The 19,173-nt window shown below is 38.0% G+C and overlaps 1 protein-coding gene and 1 long non-coding RNA gene across 11 annotated transcripts in view; one reads left to right on the forward strand and one right to left on the reverse strand.

Moving 5' to 3' along the window:
* TRIM9 (tripartite motif containing 9) overlaps nucleotides 1–19,173 on the reverse strand; it is a 108,015-nt gene that overhangs the window by 83,543 nt on the left and 5,299 nt on the right. The window lies entirely within an intron of this gene.
* On the forward strand, nucleotides 1,997–18,044 carry LOC140639947 (uncharacterized). The gene is made up of 3 exons (XR_012036603.1): nucleotides 1,997–2,698; nucleotides 10,891–11,150; nucleotides 14,560–18,044. It is a non-coding gene; the product is annotated as an uncharacterized lncRNA (long non-coding RNA).

The raw sequence follows: 19,173 nt of genomic DNA on the forward strand, positions 1-19,173 counted from the left end.
TTTCCCTCTCTCTGCTGAAATTACTCATCTGTTTGTATATGTTATCCAACTTTTCTACTAAATCTTTTTGTATGTGTATCACACTTATTTTGAAATCCCTGATGATGTCAGTATCTGGGTCACTTTGTGTCTGCTATACAGAGGGCTTCCTGTCTTGACTATGTGTCATGTTTTCTTGATTCTTCACGTCTCACAATTTTTGTTTATATGCTAGCAATTGCATTGAAAAAAAAATAAAATGCCAGCTTTGCTAATGATGGAATAACTTTTATTGAAATAACCCTTATACAAGTATCAGTTATAAACCATAGGAAAAACATGTATTTAAAAAGTATTTGAGGGGTACCTGGGTAGTTCAGTTAGTTGAGCATCTGACTCTGATTTTGGCTCAGGTCATGATCTCAGGGTCATGAGATTGAGCCCTGTATCAGGCTCTGTGCTCAGCATAGAGGCTGCTTAAGATTCTCCCTCTCCCTCTGTCCCACCTCCTGCTCATGTGCACTTTCTCTCTCTCCAAATAAATAAAATCTCAAAAAATAAAAAAGAAGAAAAAGTATTTTAAGGCATTGGAAACCAACCCAAAACAGGTACAAATCATTCCTTATTTACCACCTCCTTCCAACTACTTTCCATCTCATTTTAGTATTTTATTTTATTCTTAGCACCTGCCCTTATCTGAAAATATACTATTTATTTGGGTTTGTGTTATGTCTGTTTCTTCCAACACAATATAAGCCTAATGATAGCAGAGATATTCTTGTTTATTGCTATATCCCAAATTTGTAAAAGTTACTGATAATGGTAGGTACTTAATACCTGCTGAATAAATGAATTAAGGTTTGAGTGGTAATCAAAATTCCCTGTAAATCAAAATTACCTAGAGGGCTTATTAAAACAGATTGCTGGGTCCCACCCCCAGAATTTCTGAAGCATGAGTCTGGACTGACACTCAAGAATCTGCATTTTTAACAAGTTCCCAGCAGATGGTCTAAAGACCACACCCTGAGAGCTGAACTAGTATTTACTGGGTGTCAGCTATCTTTTTAGCACTATGCTAGGATCATGAGGATTAAGGAGAAGAAACACAGGGTTCTGGTCCCCAATAAGTACAACTCTATTTAAAAAAAAAAAGAAAAAAAGGGCAGCCGGGTGGCTCAATGGTTTAGCGCCACCTTCAGCCCAGGGCCTGATCCTGGAGACCCAGGATCGAGACCCGCATCAGGCTCCCTGCATGGAGCCTGCTTCTCCCTCTGCCTGTGTCTCTGCCTCTCTCTCTCTGTCTCTCTCTCTGTCGCTCATGAATAAATAAATAAAATCTTAAAAAAAAATAGAGTTTTAGGATGCCTGGGTGGATCAGTCAGTTAAGCATTGATATCAGCTCAGATCTTGATCTCAAGGTTATGATTTCAAGCCCTGTGTTGGGCTCCACACTGGGTGTGAAGCCTACTAAAAAAAATAAAATAGAGTTTATGTGTATGTGTGTGCACGTGCATGCATGCTCACATGTACACAGAATAAAGTCAATGTATGTGAGATGTCAAATAGGCAGCATAAGTGGTAGGATCAATAAGATCTCACAAGAAGAAGGTACAATGAAAATAAATACCATGTGACATTCATTAAGAGCTTCCTGTGTGCCTAAAATGGGCCTAGTATCTTACATGGAAAATATTAGTTAAGTCTCATAACAACCTTGTATGTATTATTTTTAATCCTCACTTAGCAGATAACAAAAATGAGGCTCAGAAAGGTTAAAGAACTTCTTGAGAATTTTAACCTTAGTTTGCTTATCTCAAAACCCAAGAACTTAGCCAGTAACCATTCTGCCACCATGGGTGGGTTGTGAGTTGAGAAGAACAGAAGAACGGGAAGTTGGGTAGAATTAGAAGAGGAGGAATTAGAAGAAGCTAGGCTATGATGGAGCCAAGGCTTAATTCAGGCTTCCTGGCATTCTAGAACACCTGTTTATTCTATTGCTATGCTTCTGATAAGCTCTTACAGGAGTTGTTGGGTGCTTAGCAATGATCTCTGATAAAAGAAGCACTGTCTAACATTTTTAAATGAGGGCTAAAATGGTATGAAGTTAACAACATGATAAAAAAAAATCAGTGTCTTCAAGTATTAATTCATAGTGATGGCCTGATGGAATATACAAAGGGTAAACTAGTGTACAATGCCCAGTTAGGAGACTATTGTGGTAGGCTAGATGGGAGGACATAGGGGACTGAGATAAGGATTTTAGTAAGAATAAAGGGGTAGTTGAAGGTAAGAACTGGTAGGTTTAGAAGTAGAATACATATGAATGAGAAAGGGAAATATCTGAGTATTTGGAGGATTTAGGCCTGGATAATCAGGAGAGTGGCAGTTTTAGGAACAGAGAAAAGTTGAGTCATAGATGCCTTTATGTGGTTCATCTGTCTTGGTCTAGACCAGTGGGTTCTCAACTAGGGGTGATTTGGCAATATCTGGAGGCATTTTTGGTTGTCACAGCTTGGGGGTAGGTGGTGAGTTAGATGCACTACTGGCTTCTGGCCAGCGGGGGCCAAAGATGCTATAATTGTCCTACAGTGCATAAGACATCCACCTTCCAACAAAGAATTACCTAGCCCAAAATGTCAATAGTGCTGAGACTGAGAAACTCCGCTCTAGGCTACAGGGACAACTTGTAAACCTGAGGCCCTCAGGCAAGTCAGGCAAGGTAAGGAGATATATTTAGTCTGTTCTATGGTGCTGTTGTTTTTAATTTAAATCAACATCTAAAACCAGGAGAATTCACATTAAAATGATCCAGATGGCGGGCTTCTCTTGGAAGATCTGCCAACTCTGGCTCCAAATTTCTCCTGGGTGATATCTGACTGTAACTGCGCCTTCCTTAGTTTGCCAGCCTCATGACTCCCATTTTCTCTGTTATCATTGAGACCAAACTCAGACACCATTTGTCTTTGTGTTCACACTATTATTTTCCTCATGGTGCAACAATACAATTGATCTTTATTATTCAGATTCCGTATCAGTAAATTTGCCTATTTCCTAAAATTTATTTGTAACCTTAAAATAAAAAATCATAGGGCTTTCACGGTCACTTATGGACAGAGCAGTGAAAAAGTCTGAGTTGTCCAATGCACACATCCTAGCTGAGGTAGATGCTCTGCCTTCTTGTGTCAACTCTCATACTGTAAACAACTGTCCTTTTCATGTATATTTATTTAGCGCTCTGGTTTTTGCATTTCTGTGCTTTGTTGGTAATCTTGCTATTTAAAATGACCTCCAAGTGTAGTGTTTAAATGCTGTCTGATGTTCCTAAGTGCAAGAAGGCTCTGATGTGCCTTATGGAGAAAATGCATGTGTTAGATAAGCTTTGTTCAGGTGTGAGTTGTAGTGCTGTTGGCCATGAGTTCAATGATAATCAATTAACACTATGTACTAAACAAATAATTTATAAATAGAAAAGCACAAAAGACAAGATTATATATTGATCACTTGTCAAAAATATGACCAGAACTCACAAGAACCTAGCCCTAAATTTCCATAGGAGCAATGGCTCAATATTCACTAAATCAATGTTTTTGGTGACTTTATACAACATAAATACCTTGAATAATGAGATTAACCTGTATGCCTTTTTCACAAGTGGATAAACGAAAGGTAGACCATGGGCCACATGTTACTTGAAAAAAGGGAAAGTGTATTTCTTTCTGAAGGTGAAAACTATTGCTGTCCTGGACTAACTATGAAAACCTTGCTTGTATCATCTGGTTCCTATAGGCATTTGACTTATAATCCTAGGATTTTTTTTTTGTTTTTTTTGTTTTTTTTTTGGTTCATTTATTTATTTATTTTTGGTTGAGATGAAAGATGTCCAGAACCAGGATAAAAAATGATGAATCAGAGATTCAGACAATAAGAACCATCATATAAGATAATATAAATAATTTTGGGAAAAGTAATACATTTACATTTTAGGGCTATGGCAGAAGATGGATTAAGAGTCATATTGCCTAAGAAAGTGAAGGGAAGTAGATACCATCTTTTAAAAATTTTTTAAAAGATTTTATTTATTTATTTGAGAGAGTGAGAGAGAGAGAGTGTGTGTGTGTGCGTGTATGTGTGCATGCAAGTGAGGGAGTAGCAGAGGGGGGAGGGAGAGGGAGAGAATTTCAAGTGACACCACACTCAGCACAGAGCCCCACGAGGGGCTTGAACTCACCACTCTGAGATTATGACCTGAGCCAAAACCAAGAGTGGGTCACTTAACTGACTAAGCCACACCGGTGCCCCAAGTAGATACCATCTTAAATGACAATTCTGATAGATTGGTATTGGTCTCTCAGCATGCTGTGATAAGAATTCTGAGCTGCATTTGGGTTACACCTGGACTTACAGGAAAAGTGTCATGATTGACAATAATGGTTGCCATGGGGCAGAATAGAGGAGTGGCAAGATGCTTTATATTTGCCAATCCTAGTCTCAGTAATGTAAGGAAGTACCACGAAGGGACAGCATAGGGGCAAGAGAAGCAGAACGCACAAAAGGAAAAAATTTTCCTTCTTCCCAGTTTTGCTCTGGGCTGCCCATACCATGTGTAGTGAAAAGGCACACATGGCAGGACCACTCAGGCCTAGTCTTTGAGGCAATATGCCTGGGCCTTCAGGTGGTTCTGAAAATATCCCCAATCTTTTCTGAAACATTTCAGGAAATTTCTTTCTCTTTCTTCATAGGGAGACTTAATTCTCCTGAAACGGTAGCCTTAATATTTTATTCTATTTTGTTACCTAGAAAGAATAATGAAGGTAAAGCAATTAGGCTTCTATAAAGAAACTGTTTGGTATGTTTGACCCACATTCAGTTATCCAAGGAAAGTTCTTTAATCTCTGAAATAGTCAACTATTTTTTTTAACATTTTTCTATATTCTTGCCATAGAATCAGTTTTGTATGAATAGGTTGCACTCCCTTATCTAAATAAGGATTTAAAAAAATAAGACAGCTCACACAATACATAGGAGGAATTCAATTTTTAGTGAACATGGTTTTTTAAAAAAGGACTTATAGATAAGCAATAGGTTTTTCTCTTGAGATAACAGAAAGGAAAATGAAGCCTTACCTCTGAAAACTTTTAAAAATTCATATTTAATAAGAAATCAAAATTACTTTTTTTGAGGTAATTGAGGCTTCAATTTATTTTTTTCTTACAGACTATTTGAATAGCTCTTACTTTCATTTAAGAAAGAATTGTTCAGTTTTGAAAATGCATTTGCATTTGTACTATTTGTTCTTTAAAAAAACCCTTCTCCCCAAACTGCTTTATAATATTTCTAAGTGAAATATTATATTCTAAGTGAAATATTCATCAATATTTTTATGAAATAAGCACAAAATCTGATAGAGGCTTGATAAAGAGCAATGTACAGTGTAGGAGAAACTCTACATTGAGAAAAAATTACACAAGAAAACAGGGAGACAAATCTTTTCTAATTAATATCTTTGGCCCACAAGGAAAAGCAGCTTATCTCAGAATTGAGGCCTTTTCTTTCCTTTTTCTCTAGTATTCGTAGGTAAAAAAAAGAGAGAGAGAGAGAGAGAGAGAGACTTAAAATGCATGTAAGTAAGAAAAAGGCAGACAACGGGATGCCTGGGTGGCTCAGTGGTTGGGCATCTGCCTTTGGCTCAGGGCGTGATCCTAGAGTTATGGGATCAAGTCCCACATCGGGCTCCCTGCATGGAGCCTACTTCTCCCTCTGCATGTCTCTCTGACTCTCTCATTCTGTGTCTTTCATGAATAAATAAATAAAATCTTTAAAAAAAAGAAAAAAAAGGCAGACAATTCAATGAAAAAGTAGGCAAATTACTTAGACTCCACATGAAAGAGGATATTCAAGGGACCAGAAAATATATGAAAACGTGCTCAATACCACTAGTGACCACAGCACTGTGGCACTGCTATATACCTACCAGGAGAGCTAAAATGAAAACAGTTAATAGCAAATGTTGGTGGCAATGAGGAGTACTACCGAGGTAATGTGACACCACCTTTTGGTAACACTGGTGGCATGTACTAAGGCTGATATTATGCATACTCCATGACCCAGCTACCTCCCTCCTGGAGGTATAACCGGCAGAACTGCTTACATTTGTGCATCAAAAGATATGTTCTATAGTGTTTAAGATGCACCTCTCATAATAGCCAAAACCTGGAAACTGCCCAAATGCCCATCAATGGTAGAATGGATAAATTGTGGAATATTCCTAAAATAAAATACTATAAAGAAGGAATGATCTAAAATTAGATACATCAAGGTGAATGAATCCAATGAAAATAAAGATGAGCAAAAGATGCCATGCTGCAGTGCATGCTGAGTACTTTCATGTGAAACACAAAACCAGACAAAATTAACATGCTGTTATAAGACAGGGTACTGGTTACCCTGGATAGGGATGGGTTGTGCTGTTGGCTGAAAGGCAGCAAGGAGAGGGCTCCTGGGGGACTGATAATATTTTGTTTCTTGATTTTTGCTAATTATATAGGTGTGATCAGTTTGTGAAAACTCACTGAGCTGTACATTAATAATGATTTCTACACTAAAAATTTCTGTAACTTTTTTTTTCCAGCTGCAGGCTTAAATAATTTTAGAAGACTTGCAGTCTGGCACTTCATCCAGTCTGACATAAAGCAAAAGAACTCACAATAAGTAGGTGGTGTCCTAGAGCTGGTTTGTTCTGACTCTCTGCTCAGGATCAGTGCTCTCCTGTCAGGGTAGCTGGAAGTCAGCCATGGTAAAAGCTGCAAATCAAGGATTTGCATATTTACCAGCATACCACTGAATCACAGCAAATAACAAAAAACCAAATATCTACTTTTTCTGCATAAGTAATAATCACTTGAAATAGAAGGAATTTGGCACATACCTTATTCCCCTTGGAAATTTAGCACCTAAATGGCTCTTCCTTTGAGATAAGGGAGTTTAAGGCCAGGTTCATTTCAACACTTAATCTTCAAAATCCCCATGATGGGGGCATAATTGTATTTACCCATTTTGTTTCTACCTTTGACCTCTTTCAACTTAAATCTTACTTCTCATTTCAGGAAGTAAATAGTCAAAAACAGCTTGTTTATTCCTTCTTGACCACCTCCCCCTCCCCCATGCTTTTCTTCCTCTGCAAGGAAATGATAGTGAGTATCCTATGTAGACAAAGGTCATTACAGGTCCACAGTGGGTTGTTCCACCTGGGATGGAGAAGCAGAGTCCAATGCTGGGCAGTATGGGCTTTCCTCTCCCCACTTAGCTGCCTGTGTGCATTGTACCTGAGCTGTCAGCTCCTTCTACCCTGCTTTGGAGCTGTAGTGTACTGTCACGGCCAGGGTAAAATGAGGAGGATGGAAGATGTTGCTGCTAGCTGGTCCAACTTCTTTTGATTTTCAAATGTTGAAATTCCAACTGAGAAACTTGAAATAGAAGGAAAACTAAAGTGTCTCTTCACAAAGGCACAAACAGCAGGTAGCAGACAGTTTTATCCAAGAAACTCTTCTCAGGAACCGAGCCAGAGAAACATCAATAAATCTAGATCCCAATTAAATTCGCCCCTGACAGGGACCTTAGCTCTCATCTAATCCTACACCCTTATCCTATACACAAGAAGCTGGAGGTCCAGGGGACTCAAGTGGGCTGCCCAAGAGGGAGATACAGGATCAAAACAGAGGCCCCTAGCTCTGTGTCTCCTGCCTTTTTTTTATTAGATGTGGCCACCAGTATTCTCAATTTCTTGATGGACCCCTACCCCACTCTTATTCCATGTTAATGTTTCTGATATGGAGATGTACCTTACAATTCTTTTGAAAATTATTTTTCTTTCTGTTTTTTGTTTTTGTTTTTTTCTAGAAAACAATTTAAGAGGCTATTCTTAACTTGTTGGAGTCCTGGAATCTAGGAATCATGGCTTTACGATAGATATTTATGTTTGAAAAATATATACCATTTCTTTATATTGAAAATGTCTTCATACCTTTAAAATATAATTTGGCTTACATAAAGTTTTTAGGAACACGTGCCCATTTGGGGCTGCATTCAGAAGCAACGTGTTGCCTGTCAATCTTTTTTTTCCATTTTTGCTGCCCTCCTTGAAGTCACTGCCCAAATTCCTTGTAAATACTCAGTAGTGTGAGTCAGGAAGGCCTTGAGCAGACCCTGGGCAAGAACAAAGAGCAAATGCTGATGGCTGAGCTGCCTTAACTCTCAAGATGTTTGGGAGAGGAATCTGATCCATCTGAATTTCTCATTGCTCTTGGCCAACTTTTGACTAAACCAATGTGGTGGTTAATTTTATGTGTCGACTTAACCGGATCACGGGCTGCCCAGATATTTGGCTACCCATTATTTCTGAATGTGTCTGTGAAGATTTGAATTGGTAGCATTTGAAATAGTAAACTGAGTAAAGCAGATTGCCCTTCTCAGTGTGCACAGGCAACATCCAATTTATTGAGGGCCTGAAAGAACAAAAAGTGGAAGAAGAAAGAATTTGTTCTTTATAAAACTGATCGTTTACCTGGGACATTAGTCTTCTCCTGCCCTCGAGTTGGGAACTACACCATCAGCTTCCCTGGTCCTCAGGCCTTCAGACTCAGACTAAACTACACCACTAGTTTGCCTTGGTCTCCAGCTTGCAGATGATAGATCATGGGACTTCTCAGCCTCCAACTGCATGAGCCAATTCCTTATAATAAATCATATATAAAATATAATATAACATAATATAAGAATATAAATTATATTTTTATAATATAAATTATATCTATATGAATTTAAAGTCCCATTTCATAGGTAAAATAGCTCATATTAATCATGTACTTATTCTGTCCAGGCTGTGTTTCAATGGCTTTGTATCTACCATACCTGTTATCCTCATAACAATCCTTGGAGTTTGGCCTGATTTAAAAAAATTTATATTCCAGCATAATTAATATACAGTGTGACATTGGTTCCAGGTATATAGTGATTCAACAACTCTATATGGACTGATTATTATCTCCATTTTACAGATGAGAAAACAGAGGCACAGAGAGGTTAAATAACTTACCCAAGTTCACACAGCTAAGCAGTGGAAAAGCCAGGGGTTAAACATAGGCAGTCTGTTTCGGCCCAAGTTCCCCGCCCTATATTGTGTTGTCTGGATAATACTGGACCCAGGAACAGATCTCAGCTCTTTGGGCTTCATACTAGCGAGCTGCATAATACCATGCAGGCAGCCCCCACACACGGTAGCTTTATCACAAAAAGGCCTCTTCATCCAGGCCCTAGATCTTTGGCTCTAATTCTCATTTTAGCACTTGCTATAAAAAGGCATAACCAGAGACTTGTTTTTACATTTCTGCCATGCATATCCTATTTCCTACTTCTCTTGACTATTTTGTTGTCTGTTACCTGAATTCTTGCTGTGCATCTTCGATTCTCCTAGCTTATATATAGTTAAAATGCTTGTCATCATTTGCCCTTAGTCAGCAAGGCAACTGATGTGGCCACCTCACAGTGACATGCATGATCGACTACTTTTAGGAGCAGGGAGGAAGGAGTCCCATGTTTCCTGTAGGATACATGAGAGCCTCCATAGGGTGTTTTAAGCTTGGAGGTGAGGTGTTCATGAATTGTCAGACTTAAGTTCTGGCCCTCAGTCTCAGCTTCAATAGGCACAAAGTTCTCTTCCTAATGCAATTCTAATGATCCTTGCTATCAAATCAAAGAAATAGTTCATGGTGAAAAAGACACTGATATGAAATCACATCCCGCAGCATGGTTCACACAGCAAATCCTGTTCTAGCACCAGCTGTTCCAGGACCTTGATTTTAATACTTATGAGAACAATTTCTTCTTAGAGGTGCTTGGGAATTGACATGGTCACACACCATTATCTGTGTAACCATTATCCAGTTCTCTGGGCACATAAAAGTGCTTTGTCTCTGTGGTCAAACTGGAAATCTCCCTTTCTGTGTGAATTTCCCCAGTTGAGCAGCTGAAAACACCTGGAGCGCAGGACCAGCTAAACAGCCAGTGTCTATGCTACACCACCAGTATCCTGAACTTGAATCAGCAACAGGGAAGGTGTCACTCAGCCCACACTGGGCCTTGTGGTAGTTTCGTGAGGGTGGAGCTCTGAATACAGACCATCAAAATTCCTTAACATGGCTGGGAAGATTAAAGAACAGAAGGACAGGAAGGAATGTAGTGGGTTTTGTGTACACTGATAAATATGATTTAATCCCTGAAGAAAATCAGGAGATATGAACAAATACAAAATGAAATTAATTTTCAAATCTCATATTTATGTAATTTTTATACCAATCTCCTCAGGTATATATATACTAATTAAATAATTTCTCTAAAAACACTGGGTTAGTGTTTGAGGGCTGTAGCTCACAATAATAACCTTTTGTACATATAGTTTTAGAACATTTAATAATTGACCATAATCTAAAAGTCATAACAACATGCAAATTAAATCACATATAAATGGTAAATTGATGACATTACTTTCATGTTAGTAAATAGACCTATGGAGGTAAGACTACGATATAATTGAACTATTTGGCTCCACTCAGAAGATAGTAATTGACCAGTCTCTGGCTAGCCTCCAAATAGGGTAATAATATTCTAGTAAATAATTCATTCCTTCCGTGTTTTGCAGATGAAATTTATAAATTATTCTTTACTTTCTGCCTTCAGCATAAGCAGAACTTCCAGATTCAACTAAATGTCTCATTTCAGTGGTGGTTGTATGTCAACGGATTCTGTGTTTGTATTTGGCTAAATCATTTTATGACATGTTTCAAACGAAAAGAGTTATGTGAGTGCATTTTTATACAACCCAGATGTATATGTTATAATCTTATTTTACCATTACAGGTGATGGGCCAAGTACATTACAGTAATCTATTGTTGGGACCCATGCCAACTCTGAAGCTGCTACCCACGAAGTATGATTTGAGGAGCTGTCATCACTGGGTCCTTCTCTGGGAAGGAAGCCAGCACCGGAATAGCCAGTGTCAGGCTGGAGGCAGAGGGTGCACAAGCCAGTTGGGCTGGACAGAGAGGCTCTCTTGGGAGTTGCTGGTCAAGGTTCTGGGGCTGGATGAACAGACTGGACATACAGGGATCAGAGCAAGGTGTGGAGATAACCAAACAAAGGCCCGTATTTAGGGCCAAAGCTGGGCTTGCAGACAGGCAGGCAGAAACCAGAAGATTCACAGGGGATCGCTGTGGGAGGGGAGGGGAAGAGTAGAGAGTGCTGGTGGTCAGTAAGGTGCAAGCAGAGTTGGCAAGTAGTATACCGGAAGGGGGAGAGAAGCAACCAGAGACTCTCTTTTGCTTCATCCTATAAACTTCTTTTGCGCTCTGGCTAGGGCTGGAGTTAATCAGAGAACCAAAGGGGATAGCCATGATGCAATGCAGCAGTTCTCCCTGTGTGAGGGAAAAAGCAAAGCCTATTTTCTACAAATTCTTTCCTGTCCAGTTTTTATGCTGAAACTCCTGCATTAGATGGATCCTTTGAGCAAAGGCACTATCTATAGAGAGCCAATGTTAAAAAAATAATATTTAAAATGAAGGAACATTAACTCAATAGTACAGACCATGTAATTACTCCTTAAAGAGAAAACAATAGGTTTAAGTAAACTTTGATAGTTGTGGTCATGGAGTATAGAAAAAAACTGTGATTATCAGTGTCTGAGAGAAGAGAGCCCCCAAAAGAGAATAGGTGTTTTAATTGAGCTTCACTGAGCACACACATACACACATACACACACATAGAAGCAACTGAAAATGGGTCCTTAGATGTCCAGAATTTTTAATACAAGTTCTAAGAAATCAATGGGTTTTTTTTTTTTTTGGTAATACACACTGTGTGATTATGATAATTTATGAAAATATTCTGGAATTTATTCCTTTGATTTTGGAGGGGGTTGGCAAGTGATCTCAAATATCCAGTGTCCCAATTCTATCAATTTGTAACGCTCAAGTACAGGGGAAGAATGCACCATTTTGACACCCTGAAGTGATTTTTAAAAAAATACCACAATTGTAATCTGTAAGTAACAGAAATCATAGCACCACGGGAACTTTATTATACTGAGATGAACTCTATCACCAAAGTTGGCAGAAGTGTAACTCAAGGAGGAGGCACAGCCACCATATCCAGGTACATTGACAACCAAATTTATTTCCTCCTACTACTTTTGGACTTTTCCAATGTTTCCTATTCATCAGGGCCACTTCTAGTAGAACTTATCTGAGCTCTGCTTCAGAATTGGCTGATAGAGGTTACTGGGCAGGAAATTAGCAGTAGGTCCTGGTAGCCCTGTCTTGACAACTTTTTCCTCACACTCAGCTATGTGTCTGCTTTTTATTTTCTGTGTTTCCAAGAGAAGAGAGGTTCACATCTCTGTCCCTTCCATTTTAAATGAGTGAATAAGTGTCCAGAATATATAAAAGATCTCTTACAGCTCAACAATAAAGGAGAAATAATCCAACTAAAAGCGGCAAAAGATTTGAATAGACATTTCTCTAAGTAAGATTCAAAAACAGTCAATAAGTCCATGAGAAGATGTTTAATATCACTTGTCATTACAGAATTGCAAAACAAAACCATATGAGACATCCCTTTGCAACTATTAGGATGGCTCTAGACAAAAAGACAGAAAATAGCAAGTGTTGGTAAAAATATGGAGAGATTAGAACCTTCATATATTGCTGATAGGAGTGTAAGATGGTGTAGCCTCTTTGGAAATCAAGAATCAAAGAGGTTATCAATGCTAGAAGCATGAATTTTCTTTTTGGGTTTGATGGTTTTTAAAATTAATGTAAAATATTGTGTTGATTTGCCAATTAACACCAATATTTACTATTACTTTTTATATGTACATAATAGGACCTCACTATCAATTCAAATTTTTCCACAACATTTTTATGTGCAGTGACCAGAGCAATCAGAAATTCACATCCTCAGTCTAAGCATAAAGGTGCCATTTCTGAAGTAACAGAGTGGTAGTCACACTTGGGTATCATGCTTGTTGAGGCTGGCCTGGAAATTCAATACTTATCTAAATTTTTGTATTTCCATATTTCTTGTTTCTCAAAGTAGAAAGCAGATAAAATTTTATTTAATACTGAACAATATTTTAGTTCCACTAATGGCAGATTTGCTTCCATAATGGCAGAAGGTAGCCAGATAACATGAGTTGACTGTAAACATCAAGCTTCTTCACACTATATTGATTGTGTGTTGAAAGCTCTTTATCATATTTCCTTGCTAAGTCTGGGACAGATGATTGATGGTCAATAAAATCAGTAACAACTGCTTGTTAAAAGCACCACAGATTTATCTGCATCATGTAAGATTTATTAGATTGGATGGGAGTCCACTTATACATTTGATTTTGTGTGACTAATGCTCTTGGGATACCATTTCATAGATGTAGGAGTGGGGATGCAACAGCATAAGCAACCCCATTTTACCATGTTATCAATTTTATCATGAATTGGTGTGTCTGGGTGATGTCAAACAACCACAGCATATCAGGCATTATGTAATGTATTACACATAATCAGTTGTTGGTTATTTTTACTGATGAAAAGAAATTACAGTATAGACAATAAAAAATGATAGATTATATTACAGAGTTCTTTCCCTTTAGCTTTTGGTGAGTTGTGATTATCACTGAACCTGTATATATTTGACCTTCCAAGCATTTGCTCCCTACAAAATCAAAAGGCCTGTTAAGAAGACCTGCTTTAGGTAGAAACTATAAAAGCCCCCATATTCACATTCACTTCCCTCTGCAACCTGCTTTTTCAGAGATTAGATAATGTCTCAGGCTGATGTACAGCATAGGTCAGAGCAACATGGCCTTCTCCCAGGCTTTTTGCTGGAGCATGGGAGAGAGTAGTATTTGGTGTTAAACAGTTGCTTCTTAAAATGCAAGCTGCAGGCAAAATGAGAGTAAAGAGAAGATGAACAAAAATCTCAATAAAGCTGAATTGATGCTATCTGGCTGGAAAGTCAGCTTCACATGAATAAATCAGCAGATGAGAATTCACCATCTATGTGTACTGGCTAATGACAGAAGGTGACTATTCCCACACCAAAGAACAATGTTTAGCATTCTACTTCCAAAGCTAATTCTTTAAGGAACAGTTTCTTCTTTGAGCAGAGCTATTAGTATAAAACACACAGTTCTGTTTCTATGCAAGGCTTATGAAAAACAAATTTTATTTGGCAGTGCTTAAACCCATTCGTAAACAATTGGCTTTTCCAATTCATATATTCCTTTTTATATCTATGGAAAAGGCGGCCAGGCATATATTCTTGAAAAGGAATGTACATATTTTCTTTTAACCACCTCAGCAAAAGGTCCAAGAAAAAAACGGAAAGGAAACAGATACCTGCTTATGGGTTTCAACATATTTTTGTGTTCAAGATAGACTTAGAAATGTTTTATATCTGCAGAAATAAAGATGCTGAAAATACCAAAAAACGTCAACCTAATATTTATGTCATTTCTGTCTATAAATTTTAAGATGATGGTTTTGTTACAAGACAACAATGAATCAGTGGCTGAGCTGAGAGAACCCCATTGCCTGTCTGCTGTTTGACTGGTTCTGACAAGGAGGCAGGCTGGACCCCTCCCAAGGACCCCTCCCAAGGACCCCTCCCAAGGTAATCAGTCCTATGGCATATGCCTCCAAGGATCCCGTCTATGGTGTCCTCAACATACTTGTCTTTCCCTTCCTTCTGCCTTATATTTTCCTCTTTAAATTTATTTTGTCACAAGAAAACTTAGGGGACAAATTACTTAATTTTTCAGTAATTTTCATGCATGAGAACTAATGGAACTCAGTTTATTTGTTATGCCATTATAATCTATAGGACCATAAAATGGTGCTTTCTAGGTCATGTATTTCCTGTGATTATCAGACAGTAAGACGGAGTAGCAGTTCAATATGTAAGCTCTGGAGTCTTACAACTGGTATGACTTTATGATTTTTCTATGTCCTAGTTTTCTCATAGGAAGATTATGAAGATAAAATGAGAAGTGCCAGGAAATGGCTTAGAGTAGTCCTGGCATGTAGTAAGTGCTCAGTAAATTTTTAACAAAAGGAAAAAGAGAAAGCTTTCAGATTTCACTATTATCAGGCTAACATGAGAAACTTAAAATATTGGGATATTTGCTAATCATTAATCTTTTTACGGACTCTTTTTTTCATTAAACCTTTTCAAACAGCTACTAAGAGCACTAATGGAGCAAACAAAGGTATATAAGAAATAATCTATGACTTTGAGTTAGTAGGGTCCAATGAAAGATTCTAACATATGCAATTATAATACAGTGGGGGGTGCTTAGTGTTGGAACTCAAGAGATGGGAGCTAAGGGAGGGGTGGACAGAAGATAGAAGAGAGTTTGGGAACACATTGTGAAAGGGAATGGGACTGAAATGTCTGGATCTGTTTTAGACATTCAAGTGCTGGTGGGAGTTGAGACCATGAGGAGATGAGTCTCTAGACAGGCATTTTGAGGAAGAGAGAAAAGTCAGTGGTGCTTATTTATTCATGACTAGAAACTCAAGACAAGTTTTCTTGCTTTTTCAGCTTAAAATGAGTTAGTCAAAATGAAGAAAACTTTCTTTCTATAGTCAAGGGAAAAAAAGTGTCTCTAATTAAACCCAGCTGGTGTGGGGGTGCCGCTGGTGTAAGAGTGATGCTGGTGGAACGGGGAGCAGCATTCAGCTTCCTGCTGGCAGACTGATCTACTGCAAGGCTGTTGAGAATGGCTTAGTTGATTTGAAGGTCAAGTTTAAGAAAATGCTGGAGGGCTGATAGAGGGCTGATAGACACAGGGCTCTGTGGGGAAACTGGAAGGCCATGCAAGTCAAGAAAGAAGAGGTAACTTAGGCAGATGGGACTATGGCTGGATCCAAGGCCAAAATGTTTCACCATAAGCCATAAAAGTTAAAAGATGGCAAAGCCAGGGCTAACCAAAAGTGAAGTGAAATTGTGATGATTTCCCTGATGATGTGTCAAGTGTATTCTGTGCATTCTGCTTGGAATTTTTTGAGTAATCTCAGTCTGAGATAGGCTCAGTTTAAGACAAGGGCCCAGTTTAGGGTTGGGATAAAACTGCTGTGAGAACACTCCAGGGAAGCATTTTGGCCTTGAGATGTCTTCTGGAATAAATTAGACATGCTGATGACAAAACCTAGATCATCTCTAATAATCTACGTACACTGCTGGGGGGCCATTTTATAGATAATTCTTCTCCCAAGGTACAAATTGACTCTAAATGTCATTTTGAAAATATTAGCAAAGCTTGGAACGTAACAGGCAAAATACTGTTCTTTTAACTTTCATAAGTTGTTGTGATATGCTGTTACAGGATCACCTTTAGAGTTTTAACCTTTTAGTTAAACTATCCTTTTTGCTTTATCATAAGTACCTTAGGGATGCCTGGGTGCCTCAGTGGTTGAGCGTCTGCCTTCAGCTCACAGCGTGATCTTGGGATCCAGGATGGAGTCCTGCATAGGCTCTCTGTGGGGAGCCTGCTTCTCTCTCTGCCTATGTCTCGGTCTTTCTCTCTCTCTCTCTCTGTGTCTCTCATGAATAAATAAATAAATCTTAAAAAAAAATAAGTACCTTAAAAACAACCTATTTCTATCTACCACAATTTAATGACAAATTCAAATAAGTCATTTGGCATCATGTACACAATGCCTAAAAATAGTCAAAAGTAGATCAAAGCAGTTATTTCTAGTTATATTATATTAGTATTACTGATATCTAAACTAATTTTTTCATTTATTTACAATATAAGGGGAAGCAATATATATCGAACACATGTATATAAACACTACAAAACTTACATTAATTGCCTTTACCTCTATCTTTGACTTTAACAGTTAAAGAATAACATAAATTTAACTTTTAATACTAATTTTAATAATTAACATAAGATATAAGGATAGTCTTATTTGGAACATTAACCACAGGTTGGAGTTTTAGAATAGTCTACTCTGCACACTTCAGAAATTAAGAATGTTTACATTTTTACTGACTTAATAGCTGATTATTGTCTAGTGTTTCCCAAATACATCTGGTGCTAAAAAATAATTTCTACAACTTAAGTGTGCATTGACAAATGAATGGATAAAGAAAATGTGGTACACACACACACACACACACACACAGAGGAATATTATTCAGTCATAAAAAGGGAAATTCTGCCTTTTGCAACAACATGAATGGATTTCAAGGGCATTATATGCAGTGAAATAAATCAAAGAAAGGCACATACTGTATGTTCTCACTTATATGTGGAATCCAAAAAAAGCAGAACCCAGAGAGAGAATAGGATGGTGGTTGTCAGGGGCGAGAGATTGGGGGAAATGGTAGATGTTGGTCAAAGGGTACAAATTTCCAGCTATTAGAAGAAGTTCTAGGGATCTAATATACAGCTTGGTGACTATAATTTACAATACAATATTATATACTTGAAAGTTAAGAGTGTAATTTTTAAAAATTATCTCCACACACATACAGAAAAGGTAATTATGTGAGAGGATGGAGGTGCTAATAAACCTTATTGCGGTAATCATTTCACAATATATACATGTCTCCAATCATTACTTTGTACATCCTTAACTTATATATGTTATATGTCAATATTTTAATAAAACTGGAAAAATTAGAAAAATTTTTAAAAATAGTTTCTGAAGTCAAATAAGTTTAGAAAATTCTAGATTAAATAAATTGCTGCAGAATGAATCAGTACACTGATATAATAATGTACACTGTGAATCATCAGGAGCATGTTTAGAATGGAAAGTCTCAAAACTATTAAGTTTGGAAACAGTTTGAGAAATCTGACGTAGAGAACAGGTCAAAACAAGATGTATATGTCTTCAGAGATTTCTTGCCTTTCAAGACAAATAAAATTGATTATTGACAGAAGTTTGATTTCAGAACCTCCCTGTCCAGCCTATAGCTCAATAAGCTCATACAGCCTACACAATCAGCGAATGGGTAAACAGCATTATATTAAATATCATATGTTTTCTGCTTCATTGTATCGAAACTGCTTTCCATTTGTTTCTTTGGCATCAGCATGCAGCCTTCTAAGTATAGTATTCTAGAGACAATATCTAAAATGAATGAGAATGTCTTCAAATACAAATGTTCACATGTGTTAACGTATGTGCTTTTATTTCATTTTATTTATTTTTTAAAAGATTTATTTATTTATCTATGATAGACATAGAAAGAGAGAGAGAGGCAGAGACACAGGAGGAAGGAGAAGCAGGTTCCATGCAGGGAGCCCGACGTGGGACTCAATCCTGGGACTCCGGGATCGCACCCTGGGTCAAAGGCAGGCGCCAAACCGCTGAGCCACCCAGGGAGCCCCAACGCATGTGCTTTTATAAGTGAGGACTTCTCAGTTGAAAGTGGCTGATACAAACTGGCTAAAGCAAAAAAGGAGGGGAGGTTTATTGACTCCAGTAACTCAAAAGGCAGGATGGGGCAGTGGGACTCACTCATGGCGAGTCTCAAATACTGTTCTCAGAATTCTCTCTCCATTTCTCAGTTTTGTATTTCTGTGGGTTGCCTTATTCTCTTCTATTTATGTAGTGGTAGGAGGAAGAGGCACAGACATAAACACTTCCTGGCTTTTATTATTCTAGCTGCAACAAGCCCAGAGGAAAGTAAGGCTCCTCGGTCCCTGACTCAGTATATAGAAGCCTCAGAAAAGGACTGTGATTGGACTGGCTTGAGTGACGTGCTAATCTTTGAAATTAATCACTTGGGCCAGAGGGATAGGGTATGACAATTGACCAGGCCTATGCCACATGCCCTTCCATTTGGCCAGGTTAAGGTAGGGCATTGGATTGGCATCCCCACCAGAATCTCAGGGCCGGGCAGAGGTAGGAATGTTGTGGTGAGGGAAACATTTAACTAGAGCAAGAAGAGTACTGCTGGTATAAGGCCAAAAGACAAAACAAAAACAAACAAAAACAAAAAAACAACAAATCAACCCAAAACAAAACAAAAAAACCCCACCAAAACACTGAACTCCATGGTTACTAAAGTTCTTCTTTCCTTCTAATAAACAGATGCCATTATTCATATGAAACTATATGGTTTAA

Source organism: Canis lupus, chromosome 9 (assembly GCF_048164855.1).
Source record: "Canis lupus baileyi chromosome 9, mCanLup2.hap1, whole genome shotgun sequence".
Lineage (NCBI taxonomy): Eukaryota > Metazoa > Chordata > Mammalia > Carnivora > Canidae > Canis > Canis lupus.